Source organism: Benincasa hispida, chromosome 9, assembly GCF_009727055.1.
Source record: "Benincasa hispida cultivar B227 chromosome 9, ASM972705v1, whole genome shotgun sequence".
Lineage (NCBI taxonomy): Eukaryota > Viridiplantae > Streptophyta > Magnoliopsida > Cucurbitales > Cucurbitaceae > Benincasa > Benincasa hispida.
In genome coordinates, this window is record NC_052357.1 from 38,212,967 (window position 1) to 38,220,165 (window position 7,199).

Consider the following 7,199-nt stretch of genomic DNA (forward strand, 5'->3'; position numbering starts at 1 on the left):
TTTCATATACATTTACCATGAGAGTTGAAACTTTCTCAACAAAATTTTCTTTAATATTCTACATTCTTTAGTTTTTTTTTTTTTTTTTTTTTTTTTCTAAAAAAAAATTCTTTCTTTTGTTGTTCTTTATCTAACCATAGATTTTCTCTATTTTCAATAGGTGAACTAGGGAGTGTCAACCCAATGGTTCCTTAGCATTTTGAAAAGAAAATGAGTTGTTAATCTTAATTCAATATATAAAAATATTTAAATCAGATTTTTACATATTTATATTTTACTTCTTTTTAAAACCAAATTTTAAATAAATGATCTGTGTAATATGAACCAACCCAACCCAAATATTTCATGATTGGGTTGAGTTCATTTTTTAATAAAAATTATTTGGATTGATGAAATTTACAACCTGAACAATTGGATCGAGTCTAAAAAGCTTTTCAATCCAACCTAACTCAATCCACGAATACTCCTAAAATGAACCGTTAATTTTTATCCAATCTTAGTTCCATCGTAACAATAGAGCATATGTTATTTTCATTAAGTCTAGATGAAATGTGAACATTTATATTATTTCTCTCTCTATATATTCTTATGCATTTTTATTTCTTTTGTTTGAAAAATTAAATGTGGTGTGCAAAAGATCTAAATCTTTATCTAAAAAAAGGAGTAGATATCTTAGCTCGTCGTATTGGTATTGAATTACATTCAGAGTTTTATATTACAAAAAATAAATCATAGTCCATTTATTTTGAGATTTGATATATTGGGTTCCATGTGTATGACCTAAAACTAACTTGATGTGAAGTCACATATAAGATTTACTATAATCATTTAATAATAATTTTGTATACAAGTTCAAGTGTTTCAATGTAATATATGAAACGTTTTAAATAATATATCAACACTTTATGCATCAATACATGTGATACTGAGCAAAAGTTTCTTTAAGAAGTGTTGACAATGACAAGACAATGATACAAGAAACGATGGTTTAATAAATCAATCCATAATTCAAATACTCTATCCCTCTTTTTTTTTTTATCCTTTTCTTCTTTTTAATGACCCCAACCCTATTTTAATGTATAAAAGTTGACTCTTCAAAAATATTAGCCAAAAGACAGGGGACCGGCGCCCGAAGCTCCGATGAACGATATCCGTAACAATAAAGGTCCTAAGGAAATAAATTTTTTGTCTAGTAAGTTCCAACCTACATGAAATGCATAACGATCTAGACACTATCTCAAAGAGAGTTTCAAAAAAATAGATATGTTTGTGAAGACTGAAGATGTATATATTATCTACAATTAGATAGGTAAGACCTTGTGAAACTTCATTTGTTCGTTGAGATTGGCTTTGAGCCTTTTGTGCGTAGCTAGAATAATAAAAGTTTCATGATTGAGTAGATAATGATAATAATGATAATAATGATGATGATAATAATAATAATAGTAAACCACATTATTTTCTTTTTACAAAAAAATACATTTTAAAGAGGAAACTACAAGAACTCTATCTTAGAAAATTAATTATTTATAGAAAAAACAGTTGTGTATCCCAACTAATACCCAATAGAACTATGCCACATGACATTTTTATTTTTTTCTTTATTTTTTAACCATTTTTTTTAAAAAAATTCTTTGTGTAGAAGAAAAATGAAGTATGAAATTAAGAGCAACCTACACTACATCTAATCATTATTCTTATTTATATCCAACATGCGAACTATTTAACTTCTACAGGTCTTAGAAATTAAGAAATAAATATACCCATGATTGAGATGCAAGGTTTTATTTTTCTTTCTAATTTTTCAATTATCATCCTAGGTTAATTTTGTTATGTTTTACCATAATTATGCACAAACTACCGCCACCTTAAAATATTTTTTAGACTTTTGAAAACATAATATGAAATAGCATGTGACAGAGCCAGAAACTTTAGGTAGGAAGCACTATACATACAAATGTAATTGAAAAAAATTTATGAAGAAATGTAAAATAATATTAATTGATTCATATGTTAACTGATTTGTTACACTACAAGTGCTCTCTACAAGTTTTCATATTTTGAAATCTATTTATGATAACTTTATGATCTAACTTATCCAAATTTTTTTTTCAATATATGCTATAAGACAAGAATTCATCAATTGATCTCCCATTTCATTATGCAATCAAGTATTTGTAATATTCATAGCAGAAAATGTCATTTCTTTACCGTAGTTGTTGCAACAAATAAAATCAACGCCAAGGTGAACAATCAATAAACTAATATATATACCTTATCCCTATTCGCTATGATCATTTTTATTGCAAGATCACATATGCTTTTTGATTTAACTAACTCAATAGTTGAACACATATCAATAATGTAGTTTTGAAGTTGATCCTCAACCACAGAGAGTTTAATAGCTGAAAATATTGGGATGTACGTCCTAAAACCTCGTAGTTAATTAGTCATTTGATATAATAATTTGATTATTTAAATAGGTAATAATTAGTTATCCATTATGGAAAAAAATCCAAGGTTATTTCATGAGACTTGAATAGTATGTAGTGGGCATGTAGTTGGATAATGTTTCCAGTAATAACTAAAAGGATCTATAGTATATGAATAAAGTTGGGTGTCTTACCCTGGTAACACTATGGATATGACACACTGTAAAACTCTGAAATTTCACCTAAGTGAATTAGGTTAGCACTTGGTTAGTAAAGAAACTTGAAGAAGGATAAAAGAGGAGGAAAATGCCTTAAGTGTTGAAAACTAGACCTTAAAGGCTAAAACATAAGTTGTAGTTAAGTGAGGTTTTAGGAGACAAATTTTGGCTAAGTATGGAAGGCATGCATTGATGTCATGCATTGGAAGGAAGGTGTGCAAAACAATGGCCTTGCCATTTGAAGTTTAGGTGATGACAATGCTATTAGAGGTTAGGCGAGTTTTGACTAAGTGTGGGATGCATAAAGGCACCATGTGTTGGTATGAAAAGCACGCAGCCAAGACACCAAGCAATGAGTGTTGTGTGCTTGACAAGTCCAGATGGATGCATGGTAGGTTGGCTGAGCAATGACATGGGGGAATTGTCTAGGCGGGGGCATGAAGAACATGCCAAACGCAAGGTGTTGGCCGAGAGTAAGGAGCATGCAACACACAAGCACTACAGGAAGTCTAACTTCTCCCGACGTCACATTTCGTCGGGAAAGTGTGAAAAATTCATCGGGAGAGGATCTCTCGACGCATAAACAGTCGTCGGGAGTTTGGTTGAGAGAAACTCGTCGGGAAAGGATCTCCCGACGCACTTTTAAACGGCGTCGGTAGTTCCCCTTAACTTCTGACGCCACGTAGGCGTCCGGAGTTCCACCATAACTCCCAACGTCATTTTAAAGTGCATTGGGAGATCCTATATGCGTGGGAATTATTAAAATTTAATATATCGTTTGTAATTTTTTAAAATTTGATCTAAAAACCTATAAAACATATTATACCAAATAAAGATTCACATAACTAAAAAACGAAAATGAAGTCCATTTTATAACAAGTAAAAAATTACAATATCCAAACAAAATCGATACTAGAAATTACAATATCCAAACGAAGTCGATAAACATTCATATCACAAATACATAAAAGAAGTAAAATCAAAACAACATCTAGAACACTTCTCGAACACAGCATTTTCAACAATTGTCCCAGCTCATCTCCGAACAACATTCTACAATAAAACAAAACATTGAAATGTTATATCGATAAACATCCACAACACGTTCAAACTCCAATACGGGTGGTAATGAACATCAAAACGAGTAAACAATGATGACCAACACACATAAAACTCAAATTTTTCCCCAAAATGGTTTAACCTAAATTTTACACCCCCTCGCCCTCACAACACATTAAACTTCGTAAACATTCATAAATATACAAAATAGCCAAGTTCAAGGACAAAATGGGTATAATGAAACTCTACCCACCCCTCATGACAAACATGGAACCTCCCGAATATCAAAAACATACAAAAGGAGTAAACAATGATGACCAACACACATAAAACTCAAATTTGTCCCCAAAATGGTTTAACCCAAATTTTACACCTCCTCCCCCTCACAATACATTAAACTTCGTAAACATTCATAAATACACAAAATAGCCAAGTTCAAGGACAAGACGAGTATAATGAAACTCTACCCACCCCCCCACGACAAACATGGAACCTCCCAAACATAAAAAACATACAAAAGGAGTAAACAATGATGACCAACATACATAAAACTCAAATTTGTCCCCAAAATGGTTTAACCCAAATTTTACTCCCCCCCTCCCCCTCCCAACACATTAAACTTCATAAACATTCATAAATACACAAAAAGTTAAGATAATGAAAAACGTAAGAGAAGTGGAAACTCACAGAAAGCGAGAAGCAGAGAGATTCAGGGAGAGAGTGAAAGGCAAGGAGAGAGCGAGATACAGTTGAATAAAAAGTAAAAAAAAAAAAGAAGTTATGATCCCAAGGAAGGTGAATATGTAGTGTGTCAAGAGTAGGTCAATCTTTCATTAGGGAATCATGGAGGAAGAAAATCGAAGACAGACTCAAAACAATAATGATAAGACTCAAAGCTCTCACTTGACCAACCAACTCTTTCATACAGGGAGATGAGTGAGAGGAAAGGAGAGAGCGAGATACAGAGAGAGAGAGCAAGAAGCAAGGAGAGAGTGAGATACAGATGAATAAAAAGTAAAGAAAAAAGAAGTTATGATCCTAGGGAAGGTGAATATGTAGTGTGTCAAGAGTAAGTCAATCTTTCATTAGGAAATCATGGAGGAAGAGAAGCGAAGACAGATTCAAAACAATAATGATAAGACTCAAAGCTCTTTCTTAACCAACCAGCTCTTTTATACAGGGAGAGAGCGAGAGGTAAGGAGAGAGCGAGATATAGAGAGAGAGCGAGATATAGGGAGAGAGCGAGATACAGGGAGAGAGCGAGATTCAGGGAGAGAGCAAGATACATGGAAAGAGCGAGATTCAGGGAGAGAGTGAGATACAGGGAGAGAGCAAGAGGCAAGGAGAGAGCGAGATACAGTTGAATAAAAAGTAAAAAAAAAAAAAAGAAGTTCTGATCCCAGGGAAGGTGAATATGTAGTGTGTCAAGAGTAGGTCAGTCTTCCATTAGGGAATCATAGAGGAAGAGAAGCGAAGACAGACTCAAAACAATAATGATAAAACTCAAAGCTCTCTCTTGACCAACCAGCTCTTTCATACAGGGAGAGAGAGAGGGGCAAGGAGAGAACGAGATTCAGGGAAAGAGCGAGATACAGGGAGAGAGCAAGATACAGGGAGAGAGCAAGAGGCAAGGAGATGGCGAGATATAGTTGAATAAAAAAAAAAAAAAAGAAGTTTTGATCCTAGGGAAGGTGAATATGCAATGTGTTAAGAGTAGGTCAGTCTTCCATTACGGAATCATGGAGGAAGAGAAGCGAAGACAGACTTGGAACAATAATGATAAGACTCAAAGCTCTCTCTTGACCAACCAACTCTTTCATATAGGGAGAGAGCGAGAGGCAACGAGAAAGCGAGATACAGTAGAATAAAAAGTTAAAAAAAAGAGGCAAGGAGAGAGCCAACAAAAAACACATCAAAATCTAGTTGTTTGGCTACCATAACTGCAGGATAGCCAACAATTCTTTAATTATCATAAAGCTACTTAAGACATAACTAAACTTTTCTACCATAATTGCAGGATAATAACATATTAGACAACTAAATAATGTAGTAATCATATCTAATTTGATGGATCTCCTCTATGTGATCGTACCATGTCTTCAATCATTTTTTTCGTGTCATCAATGTAAAAGACTTATTGTGCTTGGATAGCAAAGATGAAAGGCTCGTCGACATACCAAAAGTGTGATGTATTGATCGATTTGTATCCTAAATCCACATATGTCCTATTACTTTTGTTGTTATCTGTGTCAAACCATCTACACTTCAACAAGAAAACGTGTCTTCTTTTCGTATATTGGAAATCTAATACTTCGTCTACAACACCGTAGAAATTGTTATCCACACTTGTGTTCTTACTGATCTCCCCGGCCACTAGGACTCCACTATTTTGTGTAGCTCGATGATTATCACGCTCTATAGTGTGAAACGGTACCCCATTAACAATGCATCCATTGTAAGAGTGCGCCTCAGACGAAGGTCCCATTGCAAGTGAAAAGAAATCATCGAAGATATCTTCTCTCTCGCACCATTGTAGAACCTGATAATTACTTATACATTAAAAATGAATCATCCCTCAACTGTTGCCTACAAAATGACTATGTATACATGAGATTTGAACCAATCGAAAAATTTGCGTTGATGTTTTATATATAAGTCAGAGGCGCTTTGAGCTTCAGAATGAATTAACCTCAAATGTTGCCTACAAAATTGATCATTTAAATATTATATCAAAGGAGATACCTTAGAATTTAGAAAAGGAAAAAGTTTGAAACGTACTTGCAATAGTCTGTTATTTTTTTACATTTGTTAAGAATGTACCAATTTGCAATATGCTTTTCCTCCGCTAATAGCGTCCGTAAAGTTGACGCCCCTAATGGTCGTACCCTCTGCCTAAATAATTCAAATTCACCAAATATCTCATGATTGGGAATGTTATTATCATTTCATTCATCTCTATTGAATCTCGTTTCAATCCCACTTAGATATCGCAAGCAGAAGTTCCATGATTCATTCATTGCATATGCTTCCACTATAGACCCCTCAGGACGTGCTTTGTTCCGTACAAATTGTTTTAATGTTCGTAAACTTCTTTCAATAGGATACATCCAACTGTAACTAACTGGACCCACCACTTTGGTTTCATATGGTAGATGAACTGCAAGGTGTACCTATACATCGAAAAAGGCAGGTGGGAATATTCTCTCCAATTTACAAAGTATGACTATGATGTCTGCTTGTAGTCTGTTCAAATCACTTACACATATTTTCTTTGCATATAAGTCGCGAAAGAATGTACACAACTCAACAATAGCAGTGGATACGTTCTTCGGTAGGTATGCTCGAATACCAATAGGGAGTAGTCTGTGAAGCAACACATGACAGTCGTGTGTTTTTAGTCCCGATATTTTTCCATCTTTTTTATTGACACATCATGATATGTTAGATACGAATCCATTAGGGAATTTCACTGATTTCAAATACTTACAAA